At 39.4% G+C, this 20,751-nt stretch overlaps 1 protein-coding gene across 3 annotated transcripts in view; it reads right to left on the bottom strand.

The window, feature by feature from the left end:
- The window catches only part of TMTC2 (transmembrane O-mannosyltransferase targeting cadherins 2), a 391,943-nt gene that overhangs the window by 13,413 nt on the left and 357,779 nt on the right, over positions 1-20,751 (bottom strand). The gene's annotated exons all lie outside the window — the stretch shown is intronic.

Here is a 20,751-nt window from a genome sequence, read left to right as displayed (position 1 = left end):
TTAAATTGTATAGTGCTTTACAGTTTTCAAAAGTTTCACACACACATGATTTCATACAGTCCCATAATAACCCTCTTCTCCCCCTATCCCTCACTCACAGCTTTTATAAAATGCAATTGGGGGGCTTCCCTGGTGGCGCAGTGGTTAAGAATCCGCCTGCCAATGCAGGGGACACGGGTTCGAGCCCTGGTCCGGGAAGATCCCACATGCCGCAGAGCAACTAAGCCCGTGTGCCACAACTACTGAGCCTGCACTCTAGAGCCCGCGAGCCACAACTACTGAAGCCTGTGCGCCTACAGCCTGTGCTCTGCAACAAGAGAAGCCACCACAATGAGAAGCCTGCCCCCCGCAACAAAGAGTAGCCCCCGCTCACCGCTACTAGAGAAAGCCCGCATGCAGCAGCGAAGACCCAATGCAGCCAAAAATTAAATAAATGAATAAATAAATAAATTTAAAAAATGCAATTGGCATACTTTATCTTGATTTGCAACAAGCACGTAGCTCATCATTTGAAGGAAAATGACTAAATAAATTTCTACCTATGTGAGAAAATATACAATGACTTAAAATCCATGAAGATTAGAAAAATGAAAGTAAGAAGAATTTATTGAAGGTTAAAAACAATGAAGGAAAGAAGTTTAGAAAAAGATCTGCACGGTAGGCAAACATTATGTCTCTCAAACACCAAGAGCTGTCTTCTCTTACTAATCTAGAGAGCTGCTACAAAAGCCCATAGCATCTTCTCCTTTTCTTTGAACCAAAGTCCTTGCCTGTTTCTAGTCCAAATATGATTTAAGCAACATAATTCACTCTACACTTTATGCATTTCTTTTTAGCATGAAGGGGAGGGAGGAACACGTGCATGCTTTCTCAATCATAGTCATATTACACAGAAGGATTTCCAGCTGTAAGGCCATCCAAGTGTGTATGTGTGAAGCATGAGTTTGAATATATCTAATACAATGACTGCTCATTCCAAGGAGTTGAAACATGTCACTGGAACAATCATGTTGTTATTAAAATGTATTTTCAGAGACATGTTGGAAGTCGAGATTTAGACTTATAACATTTAAGCACTCAACTGCCATGGAAGATGGAAGCAGAGAGCTAATTCTTTTTTGTTGCCGGGCGGGGGGGCCGGCGGCTGGCCTCTTTTTTTTTTTTTTGCTCTGTAAATTGGTCTGATCAAAAAAATACAATACAACAAGAGGTATGGACATACCACATTGACAGAATCAAAGTTATACTGGAATAAAGACTTGACAGATGCCACAACAATCAGATCCAGGAGATTATCTTTAACCTAGGTACATCACTTCTCATAATTAACTTCTATGTTCGCAATACACAGCTTTGATCTGATGGAGGTCAACTGGGAGACAGTAGTTTGCATGTTGTGGAAATGACAGATTTCTTCCTGAATGGGGCTAATTGAAAATATTCATTTTTTATTATGGAAATAAGCATGTCAGAGACCTCAGAACAGTGGATTAAGATGAAATTTAGGTTAGGCATACACTCTCTAAAGATGGATGACACATTTTTTTTTTCCCTTTCACAAAGCAGATGGGGACCCTGGTGTGAACAAGCAGGATTAATGCAAGGCTGACAGTGTCATTCAGAGCAATCACATTTCAACGTGACATCAGAAGGCAGCAACTGTACATCCACAGACTGAATAGGAAGAAACACATTTCCCTGGGGGAATTCAGGCACCCAGCAAGTGGAAAGTTTTGTGAATGCTCTAAGTTAGGATGACCAGATCAAACGTAACGAGCAGGAGTAAAGCAATCCCTCCAGAAACTATAAATCTTTCCAGGGACTAAAAATAAAATGTAAACATACTGTCTGCTGCATGGCATTCTATTTGCACTTTCCTAGGGCCTAGACTTTGTTGATACATGCTTGTAAAAATAATGATGCAAGGTCTTCACACATCATTTCAGAAAATATTCCATCAGGACACACCAATCAAGGTGAAGCCATGCTGTACTCCAAGCCATTACACTGGCCAAAGTGTCACACCTGCTGAAAATGTAAAAATAAACATGGCTTGTGTGTATCTACACTCATGGCAAATCAAGGGAGGCTGAATGGCAGAACTTCTGCCACTCACGTGTCTAAGCTCACATCTCCCCCTCAAGGTCTCTGCATTCACTTGCACACTTGGCCTTTATTTCTGAAACGTTCGTTACCTGAAACTGTCACGTTCAGACTGAACCTCCTAACTTTAAGCCTGTATAGTCAGCACATTATAGGAAGGCATTAAAGACCGGCTTGATGACACTTCTCTGCATAGTAGCTTCCAAAATTGTAAATAAAACAGATTTTGTATCACCTTGACCTAATCTTATCTCTTCTCTGAGCAACTCTATTTTTGAAAATGCTACACACTTATTTTCTTGACGCCCTTCCTTGGTCTAACCTATTAATATAAAACAAGTGAGCGAGCAAACAAATAATAAGCCATCAATAAAGCAACTGCACAGACCAAGAGTCCAAGCAACTGAGAACCTCAGATATATTTATTGAACACTTATTCACCCATACTCACAAATAACAACCAACATACTTGAAAAGGAAGGTAGAGCAAAATAAATTATTCCAACGATTAATTCTCATATGCCAACTTTGATTTCTTTTAGACTCATCTTCAATACTGAGTTAGGGAACCATAATGAATATGTGATACATGTCAAATATGTCTACAAAATCACAAATACATTTTCACCTACTCAAAAAACATAATTTTGTATTGACAATGCAACAACCGTGAATAGTGATTTGATATGTGACTACAGAAAAAACTTGGCTACATTTCATCTCGACCTATGATTTGTATCTGAACAAGAAACCAAAAAGAACTTCTCTAGAAGTATAAGAGAGGCACATCTCAATTATTTCATGTAAGAAATTAGAGGCAAGATCCTTTTCTGCTATCACATATTAGCTAGTCTTAAAGTATCTTATGAATACTTCACTAAGTATCTAATTAAATTATAGGCCATTTGTCTCATAAATGCTTAATGTCCATTACATAGAATAACTAAATCCAATTTCAGTATTTTGAAATGGCTCATAGAAATTAAGCTATACTCTAATGCCTATAATTTAACACTTTTATTTACTTCAGTCAAAGACAGAAGTTTTAGAACTTTGTGACCTTCTTTGGTTCACCCAAGAGAAGAAGAAATTAAGTGGTAATTATGAAGGCAATATTCTTAGAAAATTAAGTCCTGGATGCTAAGTGAACAGGACAGCCACGTGAAAGGGCAGCGTCCAGCAGAGAAGCAGGAGGGCGTGTAGTGAATCTACAGGTTTTTTAATGCCAGAACTTGAAGAACCCGTGAACCAAAATATTGCCTGCCACATCGGTAAATAAAGAATGTTGCGGCCATCAAGCCATCACATTACAGCTGCCCGGGAGAGTGAGCCCTGAGGGAACTCAGGATGGAGACAAATGGGCTGCCCACTGCCAAGGCAATCTAGAAATCAGCTGCTGCAACCACCTCCGACGATGTACCCTGAGGCAACTCAGGATGAGAAAACACAGGATACTGGCCCCAGATAGCTGAAGTGCATATCAAAGGAATGATTTCAGTCAGCCCTGACTCTTGCATCTTCCTATACATAGAAAAGTGCTGAATTTTTAACTTGAGATATCTGGTTTTCTTTTATTAACACTAATGTTAATAAAAGAAATGTTTAGATTACCTGGTCTTTTGTTGCAAAATCTCATATATTGATATATCCAGGACCCCCCCTTGCCTCTTTGGGAATGGTTTTTCAGCGTTGAGATGCTGTGTCCCAGGCTTGAAGTCCTCAGAACGTCCATTGAATAAAACATAACTCTCTACTTTCAGGTTGTGTAATTTTTTTCAGTCGACAAACCATAGGAGGACAGGAAGCATGGCCATCCCAAGTGTAAGTAGATCACTGCATTAAGTATCTCTTACTAAATAAATGGGGCTTTAGGGAGGTTGAAAAAAAAATCTATAACAATGAAATAATTAAAATTTCAAGAAAAAAGTCACTAAAGGAGACTTGTAAGCTGCAAATGGTTAAAATATCTCTCCTGTAGTTCTATGACTATCATTTCTAAAATACGTTTGAGTCCTTCAGTGATCTCCTCCATTATAGCCAAATTTCTTTACTTTCATTTTTAATGAAATTTGTTCATTCACTAATTCATTCGTCTAATTATTGAGCACCTATGTTGGGGATTCAGCAGTTCACAAAACAGTTCAAAAATCTCAGGCCTCATGGAGCTTAAATGCTACTTCTAAGACATACACACAAAAATAAGTAAAATATATAGCATGTTATATTGCAATATATGATATAAAAATATAACAAACAAAGGGTTTAAGGAATGTATATAAGGAGAGAGGTCAACGAACTACAGTCTGTGGGTTATCTCCAGCCCACTGCTGGCCCATTTAAAAACCTACATGTTTTAAATGGCTGAAAACACTCAAAAGAAAGAATAATATATTATGATACATGAAAATTACATCAAATTCAAATTTCAATGCCCATAAATAAAATGTTTCTGGAACACAGCCACATTCAATCATCTACGTATTGTCTACGGCTGCTTCCGTGCTGCAAAGGCATGCAAAGAGCTGAATAGTTGAAACAGAGGCATTATGACTGCAAAGCCTCAAATATTTACCATCTGGTCTGCTACAAGCAAAGTGTGCCAATATTAAACAGGGAGATCAGGAAAGGTCTTAAGAGAAGATGGTACTTGACTGAAGAACTGAAGGAGGTGAAGATGTAAGCTTCTCAAGGAGTGACATGATCTGACATATGCTTTGAATGTTGTGCTGAAAGCAGACTAATGAAGGACTCCAGTTTAGTATTATAGGTCAGTAGCGACGTTGTTGCCTTTGACAAGGGTAGCTGCAGTGGAAGTTGGCTTATGCGACTAGAAGAATGAGATGATTTACTGCAGTGGGAAAGACCATGTGAGAAGAAGGTGTGGGAAGAAGATGAGGAGCTCAGTTTCGGACTTGTTGCTTGAGGGGGTCCCTGCAAGTGGAGATACTAAGTACACATTGAATAGATTAGTCTGGAGTCCAAAGAAGTGATCTCAGCCTGAGATATAAATTTGGGAGTCGTCACTGTATTTAAAGCTAGGAGAGAGGTTGGGATCTCTGACAGACTGAGTATACAGAGAAGAGTGAAGCTGTTCAAAAAGAGAAGAACTTCAAGGTTAAGAGACTGGATGGTTGGGAAGGAATCGGCCAAGGGAATGCGTGATAAGACGGATCAGATTTAGGAGGCAGCAGAGAGAGGGTGTGCTGGTAACCAAGTGAAGAAAGTGCTTCCAGGAGGCATGAGTAATTATCTGTGTCAAACGCGATTAATACGACAAATAACGTTAAACTGAGAACAAACAGATTTAATGATGTTCTGTGCTGTTCTAGTAACTTTGACAGGAGGAGTTTTGGTGACATCATTGGGGAAAAAGCCTGTATGGAGTAGGTCCAAATGAAAATAGAAAGTTTTGCTATAAACAGAAGGAGGGACATTGAGTGGTAGTTAGAGGTAGAAATGGGCTTGACAAGCTTTTTGTTTTTCAATTTTGGGAGACATAATATCTTTTTTATTTTTTTATTTTTTTGCGGTACGCGGGCCTCTCACTGTTGTGGCCTCTCCCGTTGCGGAGCACAGGCTCCGGACGTGCAGGCTCAGCAGCCATGGCTCACGGGCCCAGCCGCTCCGCGGCATGTGGGATCCTCCCGGACCGGGGCACGAACCCGTGTCCCCTGCATCGGCAGGTGGACTCTCAACCACTGCGCCACCAGGGAAGCCCCATAATATCATGTTTAAATGCTAATGGAGAAAACCTGGTAGAGAGAAAAACATTTGTTAATATAAGAGAGAGTCAGAGATACAGAAACAGAAAATCGGAGGGAGGGAGGAGAGACAGAGGAAGAGGGATCCGGAACATCCTTCAGTTAAGAACAGAGGCATTCAGTGAAGAAATGCAGAGGTTGGTTTGAGCTACACGTATGGACAGTTTATCCATAATAATGGAAGGTAGCATTTAAAGGCACAGATGCAAATAGATGGTTAGATTTTGTGATGGGATTCTGTGGAAGTTCTCTCTGATTACTTCTATATTCTCAGTGAAAGAGGAAGCAAGGCCATCAGTTGAGTGTGATGATGGAAGAAGAGCTGTTGGAAATTTCAGGTGAGACAGTAAAGTGTGAACAGTAATCTAGAAAAATGTCAGACAGAACAGACTAGAAAATTATAGTAGGTTTGCCACCCAGCACTGTGGTCTCACTTGAAGTAGTGATATTGAGCTTAAAGTGTGTTGTCTTCTTCTCGAGTTACGTTTAGCTTCAAGATGCAGATACAGAACAGGCAGAGATGGATTTAACCAGGTGTTGATTGCGCCCGAAAAGTATGATGGGCAAAAAGAAGTGAAGGAGCTGAGGTTGCATGCAAGGGAGTGATAATGATTGACCTTGAAATGTAATCTCAATAAAGAGGAATGTGAGGTATAATGGCCAAGAACATTGAAACACTCTTGATTTCAATGGACTGTAGGTCCTGGGTGTGGCCGGAGCATTTGGGATATTGGTGCCAGAGCTAGAGATGGTAGGCAGGTACTAGGCTGTCTGAAATGAGACCATGGAGGTAGAGAAAAGAGCAACTAGTTAAGAGGGCTCTCTTGACAGACCAAAGTTAATACAGTATTTTAAGAGTTGGCGAGTGATTGATGGGTGATGCAGGCAAAGGAGGGAAATAGAATCTTATGGGAGTCTGCGGAAGAGGGATGACTTGTGAGGATGGGGCCTTTTTGGGGTGACTTCTGTGAGCAGGGATAGAAAACATGACTGAGATTTGTCCCGATGGTACCAAGGAAAAAAAATGACACAACAATTTTGTTAACAAATACTAGCAAGGAGGGGCATTAGTTAGGATAACTTTTTTTTCCTTTTTAAAAATTTTATTTTATTTCATTTGAACTTTTTATTTTATATTGGAATATAGTTGATTAGCAATATTGTGTTAGTTTCAGGTGTACAGCCACAGTGATTCAGTTATACATATATCTATTCTTTTTCGAATTCTCTTCCCATTTAGGTTGTTACATAATGTTGAGCAGAGTTCCCTGTGCTATGCAGTAGGTCCTTGTTGGTTATCCATTTTAAATATAGCAGTGTGTACATGTCAATCTCAAACTCCCTAACTATCCCTCCCCCCAACCCTTCCCTCCTGGTAACCACAGTTCTCTAATCTCCAACTCCAGTTTGCAGTTATTTCTTTTACCCCTCCCCACTTCAGAAGAGTGGTTCTCACCTCCATCTTAAAAGCCCAACAGCATTTCAGAAGGAGAACATACACAACTACGGAGTCTGCATCTTGTGAAGACCATTCAAAGGAACGGGGAGTAAAAAGGAAAGTGGATCTTGCTCTCAAAATGTTTTCAAACTCAAGGGAAGGGAGGAAGTGGCAAATACAGATAAGCAACGTAAACAAATAAAAGTACACAGACATCTGATGAAACACTTTGACATCCTCCTGGAATGTTATCCACTTTTGGCAGTACTCCACTTTGTTCAGCTTACTACTGAGAACCACTACACAACCCACAGTTTATTTATCAGAAGTATGCAGTGCTTTTCCTATAAAGAACACTGACTGATTTACATTTTGACACAACCCTTTTCTTATATTTCAGTTTGATATCGTGTTGTCAGCAGAGCAATTCGACTTCTTGCAAAGATAAAGTCTAATTTCATCCCCACAAAATGAGAAGAAATTTGCTTTCCTTCCTCTATTCTCTCCTTTCATCATTAAGTAGCAAATTAGACTAGTGACCAAATATATTTTGTTCCTTTCTTCACTTACAGAAAAAGTAAGACGTGGCATACTTTCCATGCTGCTAGGATTGATGTTCACGGGATGGATGAAGGACTCGTATATCTACTTTTCTTGCTGTCTATCCAAGATCAAGCTTTCTCTCATGTGGGTACAACCTCACTTACAGGAATATCTGCACCCTCATGGCTTGAAAGTCGCAAAGGTCTACCCAGTTGCAAGGAGCTAATGTCAATACGTAAGCTAGTCACATACACTTTGCTGTCAACTGCAAGTTTTTGAATTATCTTTGTAATATGAATTTGTTACCTGCTTTCGAGTACAATTTCCCTAGTGAAAACAGCATTAGCCCACTGTTCACCTTAAGCATGACAAATCATCTTCATCCTCAGTGCAATTTTTTGTTCAAAGGTATTGTATATACAAAGCTCCCAGATCTTATTTTTAGTCTTAGTGTCTTAATGGGTCTGAAAGTCTGTCTTCCATTATTTATACTACAGGTACTTTTTTTTTTTTTTGCTAGTTTTAAATTTTTCAAAGCACATATACAACTGAAGGATTCAGCTTTTCAAAGTAACACAGCCAGTGATCAGTACTACCGGGTCCAAAACCCAATTCTCTCCACTCTATTTCCACTCTACTATTCCAACTTACTATGATGGTGATACGGGGATTGTTTTCATTCTGGTAAACACTGGCAGTGATTCACAATGTCTGTCACAAACATTTGGATAGATTGCACTGACAATATCCGGTAACTATAATTTAAGGGCAGAAGGCTAACTGGAAGATGGAGAGACAGAGGTATTGACAGATACAGCGAATCTATTTGCACCAGCACGAATTTTCTATGATTTTTCTGAAACACCCGAAACAGTATTTGGGGTCAATGAAATTATTCTTAATTTATTAGCCTTTACTTCTTGCTTCATGTACTCTAAAGAGTGAAGATAAATCACTATCTACTTGAAGAAAGACAAAATTTATATCTTTATAATTGGCCCACTGCTCACAAACAGTAGGGTTAAAATTATAATGCTTTGATATTTAAAAACAAAACACTGCTGTCTAAGATTATGTAATCACATCAAATACTCTATTGAAGTTTTATCTTTGAATGCAAAATCGTGTCACGAGCAATCATGCTAAATGCCTGTTTTAATTTATTTGATTTAAAAATTTAATTTTCATTTATCAAGTTCTATTCAATGAAGACATAAAAAATACGATCAATATTGTTCTTAGCTAGCCACCAAAGTACAGGGAAAACTAGTTATAAAACACGAACTGCAAAGCAATTCAATAATAAAATAACTATTAATCAATTAGAAGCATCTAGGATGTGCTGGTAGAGCCACACTTACTTTCTGGAAGAAGGTTCCAGAGATTCTGTAATACTTACTTCAGTGTTTATTAGTTATTGGAAGTAGAAAGATCATCTTAACTGCAGCCATTCTTGCTAGTATTTGTTAGTGGAAAAAAAATAGTGTTCTAGACAGGTAAAATATAGAATTAGCACCATGTATATTATCTAGGTGAAGATGCATTACAGTGGGGGTTTTTCCCAAGCTGTCTGATCTACATAATTACATTTTGTTCAGACAGATCATTCTTGCTGAAAATAACAAACAGAACTCAGATTATAAAGGTGTTGATATAGTTATTCCCCAGTGAGGAGGAAATGTTTTCAGACAAATATGCCAAAACAATATATATGTATGTATATCTCCAAAATGGCAAGTAGGAACAGTTCTGGATTAATAGTAGGAAGATCCAAAGTTTAATTTTTACTTTAGCATTCCTACCTATATGACTTTGGAAAAATTACCCAACATTGCTAAGTCAGTTTCCTAAATGAAAAACAACAAAAAAACCCCTGCAAAAATAGCTGTTGTTTTTCTCATTAGATATTATGAGGAATAATAAAGTAGGCACACAAACAATTTGCAAATTTATAAAACCCTACAGAAATGTCAGATATTATTTTATAGCATGTTACCAAAAGAAAAGCTGTATTATTTCAGTGGTAATGTGCAAACTTCCAGATGGTACTGTCTTAGTAGAAAAAAACTAGATCAAGGGTGAAAATACATTAGTTATAAGGGTAAGCTAACCAACCCCAAACTGAAAGAAAATTAACGTTTTTCTTCTTTTAATTTGTGGGGGAATTTGTGGGGGAAAATTCTGTTTTGTAAATTCTTCAGTTGAAGAAGAACAATGATAAGCCTTGGAGAATCTCTTAATCTCGCTTATTCTCAAGAGGCATCAGAGGAGATGTACATGTATGTGCATAGAGCATATATACAAGTATATTTCATTTCCTTCCTAATGTTGGAGGAATTTGGACTCTGGGAAAAAAGCAAACTATACTAATGGTAGCACAAGGAAATTCAAAGCAGCATATGGTTAAACTTCGGCTTTAAATCACAAGTGCACATTTAAACTCCAGTGTGAGGGGACTGTGGATGTTGTGCACAGTAAGAATCTTACTAGAGAAAAAAAATTAAATTGAACTCATCTGGTTGCCTATGGGGTTGTTTTTATTTAGTTTGGAAAATTTCATTCCTGCTATAAATCTTAACCATAAATGCTAAAGAATAACACCTATGGTGTAAGAAAAAAGAACGAAATTAAGCTTTTAATCAAGAAATTAGGAGCTCCCTGGGAAACAGCTGGGGAAGGAGGAGGCATCATATTTCATTCTTTTGCAAAGTAGGAAAGCCTGAAAAAAATACTGGACCTTTATAGGAGGATATTGGCATTAAGAGAATCTGATGATTATGGAGAAAAATCACTCTCTTCCAGCAACAGAGATAGATTTCTTAGTATAGCATATTCATTAAAAGAATTATTATTATTATTATTTTGCGGTACGCGGGCCTCTCACTGCTGTGGCCTCTCCCGTTGCAGAGCACAGGCTCCGGACGCGCAGGCTCAGCGGCCATGGCTCACGGGCCCAGCCACTCCGCGGCATGTGGGCTCTTCCCGGGCCAGGGCACGAACCCGTGTCCCCTGCATCGGCAGGCGGACTGTCAACCACTGCGCCACCAGGGAAGCCCTGACATACTCTAATTTACTCTAAATTCCTTAAAAGGGTATAACATACCCTAATCTACCTAACAAGTCTTCTCAGTGGGTATTAGGTTGCTTCTACTTTCTTTGCTGTTAGAAACAATGCTGCAGTACCCAGAGATGGCATTTGATATAGATTTTCCAGGATGAATTCCTGGGGCCAGGGAGAAGCACAGGGCAGGACGTATGGGCAGGAGAAGAACTTCAGGGGAATGAAAGGGTGAAGTGCATGGAATTTCACAGCATGTTGCGTTCGTGGATGGTGGTGGCACTGGGAGATCGGGAGGTAGTAAAATGAAGTGCTTTGTAGCGCCGGGGTTGCCGGCATTGGGTAGGGGCGCGCTTGCTAAGGTGAGCTCATCTTTTACATCTTTGGCTTCTGATAAAACTTCTGTTAGAAAAAGGATTTTGTTTCTGCCCAAAAAGTGTGGGAAAAGATTATTATCAGCAATGAGAAGTCTTATCAGCAATGAGAGGTCAAAGAGTATTTATATTTGTAATTGGAAAGAAATGTGTTTTAGATGCAGTTCTCGTGGCTAAATTAGAGGATCGGTTTGAGGAACCTGAGATTTGAGGCAGAGAGAGCAGTTAGAGACCTCTTGAAAATGTCATGCCAGGAATTGCGGAACCCTAAGCTAAGGCAGTGAAAAGAGAGATGAAGAAGAGATATGACAGCGAGCCATTTTGGTTGTTATCTGATAGGATTTGGTGATCTCCTGGGAGAGGGGGGTGGAAAAAGAAAAGAAAGGTGAAGCTAACTTGAAAATTATTAGCTTGGCCACTTGAGTGAGGGTAAATGTGATAACTGACGTGAAGAATCCATGAGGAAGAGATGTGCTGGGACGGAAGGATGGAATCAGTTGTCCAAAATATGTCCATTTTTCCCATCTCTACCTAGGACTAAGCCATCACTGTCTACAGGGTAGACTCCTCCAATGGCTGATTAACTGTCTCTCTGCTTCCAGCTGGTCTCTATAATTCATTCTCCATGCAGCAACGCCAGACCTCTTTGTAACATATAAATAAAATTATTTTCCTCACGCTTAAATTACCCAAGAGATTTCCCACTGTACTTAAAACCAAAGTCATTCCTGCCTACCCCTACTTATCTCTCCAACCTCGACTCCTGTCCCTGCCCCCCGCCATATGCTCCTTGCCCACATGGGTTTTCCTTCTGCTCCAAGCTTCCTCCCATCTTGTCTTCAGGCCTTTACACAAGCTGTTCCTCTCCAGTTTTTTGCATGACTAGCTCCTTGGTATTTCAGTCCCAGATTATATCTCACTTTTTAGATATGCTAAACAGTGATTATCCAAACTACAGTATGTGGCCCGCCAATTACTCTTATTTTTTTTATGGCTTATGCTTTTTTTTTCATAACATGCATCATTCAATAATATTTCATGTTTTTATGTCCTTTCCATGACCAGAATAAAAATCCTTTTTGTAAATAAAAGGGACTGTATTTCCCTTGTTACTGTTCATTCCTAAGGCCTAGGGCAGTGCTGACTGTGACTAGATATTCAATACATATTTGGTAAATGAAAGAATAAATGGTGTGCCTGAAGTGCCCCGTGGCACAGCTATGTGCATATAGCTCGAAAGTAGTTTTGAGCCCAAAGGAAAGAGAAAGCCTAGAGAAACAGAGGGATTAGGAACAGTTGTACAATGATTGATTTATATCTTGTAGGCTAAGCTACTACTTGTGTTTGCATGTATGAGAGAGAGAGAGATTGAGAGATTGAGAGAGAGAGAGAGAGAGAGTGTGTGTGTGCGTGCGTGTTTGAAAAGAACGACATCCCCATAATAAATACTTTTAAGTAACTTCATTATATCCTTTCCAGGACACAGAAACAAACTAAAACTCATCTCTCCTTGATTTCTCTTTCAATGGCTAGTAGCTTGAATTGGAACCTTGGCTGCACCACTAGTTAGGTGTATGACTTCAGGCAGATTACCCACCTTCATCTCTTTATTTGATAGCTATTTACTAAGCGTTTGCCATGGAAAGATACTGTGGGACCCTGCTCTCAACGGAACCTATACTCTTGCGAGGGGAATGAAAAATCAAATCATCACACAACTAAATGAAGATCAACTATGATACAAACTGTAAAAATGAGGCAAATTGTAGGGAGCAAACGCAGTTCAGAGGAGGTTTCCCTAGATGATGATTGCCAAGTTGAGATCAGATGAATTAGCAGAAATTCACAGATGAGGGAGGTACGGGTAGAAGTTCAAATTCCTGAGTTGGGATGAAGCACGGCATGTGTAAGAACCTGAGAGAAAACCAGTCTGATGAGCGCTCAGAGAGCAAAGGAGAGAGAAATGTGAGATGTGACTAAAAAGATCACTCAAGACCGTATCATGAGGGGCTAAAGGCCACCTTAAGGGCTTAGTGAATGAAGGGCTCCCACATGCTGCCTTTCCCTGGTAGCTTCTCCCACTGATAACACCGTGCATACTTTGGTGTAGGTATAGAAAACTTCCTGAATGTGGCAGAAAACTTACTATTCCAAACAGTGTCTCTAAAAACCATAGACTCTTCCACATATATAGAAGGCATATTTGAATAATGTGTAAAGTATCTGTAAAGTGAATTGAATAAAAGCAGCTTGGTTTGTGTTGGTTAAAAGGGATGCATCTGTGACATTTGTCAGATTTTTCTCTCAATCACATACATGCTCATGATGTCAAATTTTTATAATAGTAAGAAATCATCAGTCATGACTTCAGATCTAGAGCAGTCTTCCTCATCTGAGTGTAAATTTCCATTTCTAATATTTAAGAAGAAAGAGCTTGTTAAGCAAATTAATATTGTGGAGAGGGTTTCCTAGAGGCATATTTAACCTCCGTGCAAGGCCAACTACTTTACAATACATGGCTTACATGCAAATGAGAAGCTACAAAATGTAAATTAGTTTGTTCATTACAATGGTCTAATAAGGCTTAGAAATGCACTATCATTAGTTAAGTCACTGTGATAAAGTTATAAAGCTGCATTTTCTATTAAAATTCATTCATTCTCTATTTCTTTCACTCATTCACTCACTCACTCACTAAACCTGCTCCTTGGGGAGTCTTCCCCATCTCAGGATATAGCAACTCCATCCTTATGAAAGTTGCTCAAGCCAAAAACCATGGAATCTTCTCGACTCTTCTCTCTCACACCGTACATCAAATCCATCAGCCAATACTGTAGGCTCTGCTTAAACTTATGTACACGCAGACGCAGACACTCATACACACACCCACGATCATCCCACCTCTTCAAGAAATTTTTCTTAGTCACCTTTGTAAACTTCACTTTTAATTGGCACTAATATGTCAAGTTTGGGAATCACAAAACCTCCTGATATCTCTCCATGGACTCTAGGTTTAAAACACTTATTCTACTTGTTCTCTCTGGGTTTTTAAAATAATTTCAACACCTGTATCTCTAGCCCTGATCTCTCTCCCCTAATTTTCAGGCTTGCATTCAGTTGCCTGATAGGCATCAAGGACATCCAGCAGTCCACATCAATGCACTGTCTTGCCTATTAGAATGCTCATCTTTCAGGATCCCCTATTTAAATAACAAGTGGCAGAATCCACTTGATCACCCAAGCTACAGACTCCTCCCTCCTCCTTACTTCCTTGTCCCTTTTAAGGAATCATCAAATGCTGCCCATTTGATTGCCTAAATATTTCTCAAATATGCCTCTTCTCCCTCTCCTACTTACCACTGCCCTAGTTTAAGGGAGCTTATTAGTGTTCTCTTCGTTTCTTAGACCTCAATTTATCTCCTTTGTTCAGGCAAGAAGGGCAGGAGAGGAGGTTCCTCTGTAGAGATGCAGCAGGTACAAACTTAGTATAAACTCACCTACTGCAATCCCTCGCTACCTTCTAGACTCTCACAAAAACAAACCCAACAAGCTGACAACTTATTTAATACACAGAAAAAAGTCTGAAGCAAGAGTTATAAAAAATATTTTGGTGCCTCTTCTTCCCTGCTTTATATGATACCTTTGGGAATTCATTGGAGTTCCTGTCTCATTCACTGAACTTGGCAGTTGTAACTCGCAGACACAAAGAAAAAGGAGAAGTCTGCAGATGTCTGTGTTTTTCCTTTTCTTTCCTTCTTTTTTTGGTGAAGTTCAGCCAGGGCAGAAAATATAAAAAGATGTAAAATATCACTTACAGACTTGATCACAAGAAATTTAGCTTTGTATCTTACCTTTGCAAGGATTTTGCTCTCTAACGTTGTTACTCATTATCTTGTTGGGCTATTCCACATGCTAAAGTAATACAGACTCTGACAGAGGAATGTGTACACACACACACACACATACACACACACACACACACACACACACACACACACACACACAGAGTGACACCCTGAATAGGCAACAGAGTTCCTTGCATGCCTCCCAAGAGATAGTATGGGGATCTCTGAAGCATAACAGTACTTCAATACCGAACATTTTGTATCTTAAAAATGTTCCACATTCCCACCATTAAATTTCAAACCCATGTGCAAATAGCTGGAGGAAGAACACGGTATGCTTTTATTTAACTTTGCCACTTGTCTATTTCTCAAGACAAGGGACATCCAAGCTTTGCTTGTCTCTTTATAGTTGTAGTAAATACAACTTGATACGGCTTGATAGAGGGATGCCTGATAGGGGACCTATGATAAAGGTTCATTTTTAATCATGGGGATAGCAAGAACATGGATGCTATTTTTTTTTTTTTTTTTTTTTTTTTTTTTTGCGGTACGCGGGCCTCTCACTGCTGTGGCCTCTCCTGTCGCGGAGCACAGGCTCCGGACGCGCAGGCTCAGCGGCCATGACTCACGGGCCCAGCCGCTCCGCGGCATGTGGGATCTTCCCGGACCAGGGCACGAACCCGTGTCCCCTGCATCGGCAGGCGGACTCTCAACCACTGCGCCACCAGGGAAGCCCACGGATGCTATTTTTAATTAACTGAACTATGCAAGACAACCTATTATAAATAGAGACGTGTATTTAGAAAGGTAAGAGTACATGATGAAGACAATATAAATAATATGATGAAGACTGCTGATTGCTCCCCCAGTACAATCTAGTTTTCTCTTCTTTCTGGGTACAGGGCTACCCGCTAGAAACAATATTCCCCACTTTGTCTTGTGGCCAGGCTTGGTCATGTGATTAAATTCTCACCAATGAAATGCAAGCAGAATGGATGTCTGTAACTTGTGTAAAAGGAAATCCTTACCCTGAAGTTCCTTTCTTTTGTCCTCCAACACATGAGGACAGAGCCGTGCCTATAATCAGTTGCGACCATGTAGAAGAGGCTAATGGTCTCTGGGATGGCAGGACAGAATGGAAGGAGAAGTCCCTTAGACTCTCTTGGAGGCTGGGAGGAGTTGGGCCTGGCTCTGTCTAGGCGAGAATACTGCAAAAGTATACCCTTTGGGAGAAAGCAAGATCATCTCTAAAACACAGTGGCAACCATGAAGGCAGCAGGCCAGTTAGGGATGCCCCATGAGCAGAAGCATGGCTCTCAAAGGCACGCAAATGTACTTTTCCAAAGGAGGTTCATAATGTCCATTTCTTCCTTTCCATCCAAACCAACATATACATGTTGGTACTTATTCTCTCACACATATTCTTTCATCCCCCTTCCTCTAAGTGTGTGTAAACTCACATGCCATAGTGGAGAAGACAGACATCTTGGTAACAAGAAAACCTAGTAGAAAAGTGGGCAAAAGATGTATTATAGGCAAGTCTCACGGAAGATTGTTAACAAATAATTAATATATAAAACATTTGAAAAGCTGTGTTACCACAAGAGTAGGCAGGAAGGTGCAACTTGAAACAACAAAATAGCAATTTTTAGTCTTCAGGTTGTTAATAATTATAAAAGATGGCTATTACTCCAATCTGGCCACTGGGCTGGTAGGAATGTGAATTGCTGTAACTTTTTTGGAAAATAATCTGGCAGTATAGCAACTATTAACATTTAAAATGTTCATCTTCTTTGACTCAGCAACCATACTCTTAGGAATTTATCTTAGAGAAGTAAAAACAAAATGTTTAAGGAGCTATGTAAAAGGAGCATTGCAGCACTGCTTATAACAGCATTTAGAGAAAGGGAGAAAAAAAGGAGCAAATGAAACGTTCATTAATAGGGTAAAATTTGACAAACTGATGGTAATGCCTTAGTGAAGTTTTACTCTTCTTTAAAATGACCTTCAGTTATACTCTAGCATCTTAAAATGTTTAAAGCCACATATTAGTGTCACCTGTGCAAAGGGGCGTTTAAAAAGGGAATTTGGGGCAAAGTATGCTGGGAGAAAAGCAGTGAAGGGAGGGCAAAGATGATGTGCTGAGCTTTAGAACAAAGCGGGTTTGGACAGAGAAGGGCTTACTGTGGTGACTAGGAAACCACCCAGACACTTCTGTAGAACATGTAGCCATTCTTTGGGGAAAACCTGAAAATTATATGAATGGTTAAGTTCAGCATTGAAATCTGTATATTAAGGAAATGTGACTTTATTTGGCAGTCACATGTTGAGGTTTGGGGGTATCTGGGTTATACTTGATATGACTGAATGTATTAGTTGATCTACCAACGTTTCAATGGAGTAGAGCACAAGAGGAACTCTTGGAGTTCTGGGAGAACTCTTGGAGTGCTGGGTGTAAGAGGAACCTAACAAGCGTGAACTTCATTCAGGTGAGTAATAGGAACAGATTTACATTTCAGAAATACCACTCGGCAGCAACCCAGGAAATGGATCTAAGAAGGAAGCGGATAACTCATGCAATGGTAGGATCATCCTTGAGGGCCTGTACAAGGGCAATGTGGGAAGAGATGGAAAGCGGGGAAGACAGATTTGAGAAATGAGAGATGGAATGCCTAGCAAAAGGGCAGACTTGCTGCTCTCTATGCCTCTTGCTCAGTGCCGGGGCAGATGATGGCCCCGTTCCTATACTCTGGGAATTCAGGGATAAAAGCTGATCTCAGAAAACTATCTTATCCGAAGAAGTTAACTTTTTGCAGACACTTGTGATGTGTCAGCTGCATGACTCTTAATGCATAACAATGGAAATAGAACCTTCAATATTAAATTAGTGCAAATGAGTTTTCTCTCTAAAGGGCATGGAAGTGACACTCGTAGCAGGATATGATGGTAGAACAAAGTACTTCAGTGATTATATTTCATTTGATTTCTCCAACTGTAATTCGTTTCTTTCTTTTCTCCTTCACTCAACACATGGATTTAAGAAATTTTTTTCAAGACACAGACTAAATCCAGGAAAATATATCTACATCTAACCTTTCTGTTCTAATGCTTCTGAAAATTAGATATTTTAATGCCGCACTTAAAACATCTAAACCATGGTAACAATCTTACAGTATATTATGACTATACCTAGTCTTTACAACTTATTAGGGATTTGATGTGAAAAGGAAGGCATAAAAAACGCTAAACATGGGGACAGGAAGATGCTTTTTTCTCTCCATGTCCTCTATCACAACTCAAATTTGAGCCCATGAGCCCATGTTGACTGTAAACCTAGGGTATATGCATTGAATTCTGCAAAATATAGGAAGCAGAAAGCACATGCACAGAAGCACAAAAAAGAACATAAAAATCTGCCTTTTGGTTTTTACACTATCAAGCCAACCCCTTGCTCTGCCTTTATCAAGTCAAGATGCATCACTGAAACCCCCCAAGTCAGCACTGCCTACAGAAAGGTCATGACTTAGGAGAGGTCAGCATTTGGAGTTGAAAGGAGCTTCTTTTGCTCACTACCATGCCATATTTCAAACTGAGATTCTCACGATGAGCCTGTAAAGATTTTAAGAGTTTAAAATTTAAGGATTTTACGGCTTATGTTTCTGTTCCTACACTTCTGACACAGGCATCATGCTGGCTACAGATCAGGCTACAGTTATTTGTCTGATTCAGTTTCAGAGTGCTTACCAGGCCCAAGTGATTACTTAGTTTGGCTACGAGCACATAAAAAATACAAAAATGTGTCTGCTGTATTGTGAATTCGTTATCTTCTGAAACACCACAGCTAATAATAGCAACAGTACCATAAGGTTAATAAAAACAATAATAATAAGTGACATTCATTGAATGCTTATGATGTACCCTTCAATTTTTTAAAATTAATTCTCACACCAACTCGAGGTGAAAAATAAAATGAGGAATTCGCGTCAATCTGTATAAGGCAATGCAACATGTAAGTGGCTGAACCAGAATAAGAACAAAGGTTTCAGTTTTATAATATAGTGAAAGCACAGATGAGCAGATGTTCCAGAAGAGCCCAAGTTGGGAAGTATACAGAAGGAAGCAATTCAAAGGCTCATTATTATTTTAATTTTTTGTTATCATTTTAATTTTAAAAACAGATGATAATGCTGATGAGAGCTAACCTTTGCTGTACACTTAGTATGTTTCAGGCACTATTTTAAATGCTTAAAATCTATGAACTCCTTGGATTCTCAAAATGATTTTATGATTTAAGTGCTACTAATACCCCATTTGACAGAAGAGGAAATTGAAAGACAGAGGTTAAGGAACATACCCGAGGTCACAAAGTAAATGGTTTAGCTGCAACTGGCTGATGGAAGTAAAGCCAATCGAGAAAAGAATGCTAGCTTTTAAACTGGGGTCCGCAGTCTCATGGCACATTAGAATCAACTGGGTAGCTTTAAAAACTAGGATGATGGGGTTCTGCCTTTGACCAATTAAAATCAGAGTGTCTGGTGAGACGCAGGGCTCAGGATGTTGTGGAAGCTCCCTAGGTGATTCTAATGCAGCTAGGGCTGAGAACCACTGTACAACATAAAGTCAAGACTACCGTTTCTATTCTCAGAAAATAACACTTGGGCTCAAGGTCAATGGCAGGAGGTAGATTAAAAACTCAGTAATAAATAATAGAACTATTGCCTTTGCTGTGTTAGAAAATTATTAACATTGATCATAAACAAAAACATTATAGATAACTTAAAACAGAGTTCCAGAGTGAATACAGAATCTTGGGTTTATTTAACGGATGTCAAAGCTGACTTTCTTATCAGGTTTAATTGGAGAGTAAATTCACTCTATCGTTTCCAGAAATAGTCCAGGAATACCATGTTAGGAGAAGCCTTGCAGGATCTTTTTTCAATTGGGCTCAAATAGATGGTTAATTTCTAAAGTGTTCATTTCATTCTGGGGGTTCCATTTTTCATGGCACTTATTTCTGATACACACAGAGGGCAATATTTTCAAGGTATGAGAAATATTCCTCTCAACCCAAGTGAATACATACCACTATCTTACTACTGTTTCGTGAATGGGATTTCAAACAACAAGTGAAGTCCCAAAGAGAAATCTGGGATGCAAAATTTTTTGTAGCATGATGGAAACTGTCTATGGACAGCCATTAAAAAAGTAAATAAAACAAACTATGCCCTCTCTCCAGGGCAAAGAGAAAGGCTATGAGAAAAAGGTAAGGTAGAAAAAGGATAATGCTTGGTAAACCTTACCTGTTGAGGGAAGTGAGGACAAATACTGGCCCCACCAAGACCTTTTCTCAAAGGCATCGTTAAAAAAAAATATAAGTGCATTCTTTGGTTTTCCACTCTTATTTTACTTTTCCTCAACTGATGGAACTCACAGAAGAATTAATAGCAAATGTAAACTGTGGAGGGGGCTCAAACTGAGTGCTCTTTTCCAATGATGAAGTGTTGATTCAACAACCCCATTAAAAACAGAACATCACCACCAAATCCCGACATAGGACGTGTGGTCAACACGCCTGGCCCTTGCTTCCTGATCCAAGAGACTCACTACCAGGCTAGACACAGTGATGGCA

This window comes from Delphinus delphis, chromosome 11 (genome assembly GCF_949987515.2).
Source record: "Delphinus delphis chromosome 11, mDelDel1.2, whole genome shotgun sequence".
NCBI lineage: Eukaryota > Metazoa > Chordata > Mammalia > Artiodactyla > Delphinidae > Delphinus > Delphinus delphis.
This window is presented reverse-complemented; position numbering and strand designations above follow the sequence as displayed.